General features: G+C 31.1%; 1 long non-coding RNA gene across 1 annotated transcript; it reads left to right on the forward strand.

Annotated features, from left to right (window-relative positions):
* Positions 1 to 647: 647 nt before the first annotated feature.
* Positions 648 to 2,388, forward strand: LOC127747775 (uncharacterized). The gene is made up of 3 exons (XR_008009711.1): positions 648 to 1,016; positions 1,921 to 1,996; positions 2,071 to 2,388. It is a non-coding gene; the product is annotated as an uncharacterized LOC127747775 (long non-coding RNA).
* Positions 2,389 to 2,845: the final 457 nt, after the last annotated feature.

Genomic DNA, 2,845 nt, shown 5'->3' on the forward strand with positions numbered 1-2,845 from the left:
AAATTTTTAAGTTAGTAATTATTATTTTTAATAATTTTTTAATGTGAATGAACTAATTGTATAAATATCTATACTAATAATTTTATATGACATTTTTCTACTACAATATTTTGGGTCTATAATCACGATTTTATATAATATTTTTCTACTATAATATTTTGGGTCTATAGTCACAATTTTTTACCATGACAAAAAAATCTATGGTCACGATTTTTTAAAAAATGGTGGCCTAAAAGAATCCATAGTCACGATTTTAGGAGTAACCTAAAAAAGTTTATGGTCACGGTTTTGGAGGATGACCTAAAAGGGGTCTATGATCATGGTTTTGAAAGTGACCTAAAAGGATTTATGGTTATAGTTTTTTTTAAAAAGAGTGACCTAAAAGGGTAGACTCACGATTTTTGGGGTTATCTAAAAGGGTCTATGATCACAATTTTGGGGGATGACCTAAAGCTATCTATAGTCACGGTTTTGAAGAGTGACCTAAAATGTTCTGTAGTTACAATTTTTTAAAATGGCCTAAAAATATTTATGGTCACAATTTTACAAAAGGGTAACCTAAATGAAATCTGTGGTCACGATTTTTGAAAGAGACTTAAAAGAGGTATTTGGTCACGTTTTCCTTTTTGCCTCCCAAAATAGCGTCATTTTGCTGTTGTTAAAAAAATACCCTAACCCCAATTCCCCCTCCCCTCACTTGCGTCTCTCAATGTCTCACTCACACACTCACTAATACACTCAGAAAGGGGTCTTCTTCTCGCAGCCACCAGCCACATCGTCGCCACCGGCCACCGCCACCGCACTGCTCCCTAAGTCGTCGTTGAGTGCACGGCATCGTCGCTTCCGTATGTAGCTCGTTGCACTACATCGTCGCGTGTTGGTGCTTCCCGTGCGTTTGTCGTCGTCGTTGTTGCTTCCTCAGCCGGCATTGCTCGCGGTCGTTGTTGCCTTGCCATTTGCGTCGTCACCGTGGTTGGTTTATCTCTTCTCTTTGTCTACGTTGTCTGCATTCTTAGGTATGTTTATTCCCTCTTTCTCTAACCTCTTCGCCTAATAATGTACCAAATTCCTAAACTAAAAACTAAATTGAGCTTTAATTTTTTATTAAGTTGTAATCTCATAACTTTAAATCTATTAACTTGCCCACCAATTTTAATTAATGCGATGTATTAGTAACTAAGTATAAATTTATTTTTTTATTAGAATTTTTATTTTTATTTTGTTGCTGATTTTTTTACTAATTGTTTTTACTAATTACTCAATCATTAAAAAGCACTGCATTTGTATGCAAGTTAATGCTAGATGAGTATTTCTTGATTATGTTTGTCTCAACTGCTGCTGTTCATTGAGTTTTGAGATTTTCTTTTATCTCATTTTCATTTGTAGTTGACTATATGAATGAATTGATGATGGGCTGTCAACCATTTCTTAGAGAATGTGTGTACTGATTTTAATCTTAAAGATAATTTAGCATTATTTATGTTGCGTTGTCTAATTGAGTACTTTTACAATCATGTGAATAAAATAGCCCAATTTTTAGTAATTTTTTTATTTTATTTTTCATTGTCTTACTGGGGTTATATAATGCATAATGTTCAAAACTTTTTGATAATTTTGTCTTAAAACTTTTATTTTAAATGTGTTGTTGATTGTGATCAGTATCATCATGTTTATTTATTTATTTTGCAAATGTAGAACTTTGGGTTGAATTGGTAATTCAGTCTATTTGATGGATTTGCATATTTAAAAAATTGATTTGCTAGTTTAAAGTCTATGTTGTTCTTATGGCATTTTACCTTGTCATGTGGTATAAATACAATCTATGTTTTAATTACTGGCAGAAATTTTCATATTTATACATGCCAGTTTGTTGTATTGGCTTGTATATGATGCTTATCTTGTTTGTGGTGATTTTAACAGGTTTGTGACAAATTTTGATGAGAGTTCATTTCACTTTATTGATTGCATATATAATCACGTCAACACTAAAGTAAAGGTAGGCATGGCTTTTCTATTCTTCTAATCTATTTTTTCTTTGATCGTAGTATTATAGCAGTTTAGACTATATAGATTTTCAGGCAGAAAGAATCACAACTGCAAATCCTTCATCAGGCTCATCTTTGATCACTCCTGTTAGAAATGCATCGCGGTTCACAGAAATCGTCATCTAATCCAGTATGACATTGACACTTCAGTTGCTATAGTAATGATGAAGTAGGATAAGTTGATATGACAAATTTGAAGCAAATAGGATGATGAAGCATATCTAGTCTAGCAGGACAAGTTTATCTAAATGTAATATTTTGATATTTTTTATATTTTTTTTAAGAAATTTTATTTAGTATTACATGTAATGGATAAATTATACCCTATTTTGATTTGTGTTATTTGGACTAAAAAAATAATATCTAACTTATAATGTAAATTTTATGATTTAGATTTATTGAATTTCTTCATTTTAGACTTATTTTGTGATTATCATAATTTTGGAATGTGATTATACTTTTAAAAAAATAAATCTTAAATAACAAAATAAATTATGATCACGGTTTTAAAATAGAATTATGGTCACGTTAAAAACCGTGACCATAGATAAGGCTATGGTCACGTTTTTTCAAAAGAGTGATCATAGAATAAACTATGGTCACAATTTTAAAACAGGTCACACTAAAACTGTGACCATAGATAAAATTAAGGTCATGATTTTTTAAAAAGGTGACTATAGAGTAAGTTATGGTCACAATTTTAAAACAGGATGACCATATATAAGCTATGGTCACGCTAAAACCGTGACCATAACTCTATTTTCAAAAGGATAACCATAGAGTGAGCTATGGTCGCAGTT

The sequence above is a fragment of the Arachis duranensis genome, chromosome 5 (genome assembly GCF_000817695.3).
Source record: "Arachis duranensis cultivar V14167 chromosome 5, aradu.V14167.gnm2.J7QH, whole genome shotgun sequence".
NCBI classification, from domain to species: Eukaryota; Viridiplantae; Streptophyta; class Magnoliopsida; order Fabales; family Fabaceae; genus Arachis; species Arachis duranensis.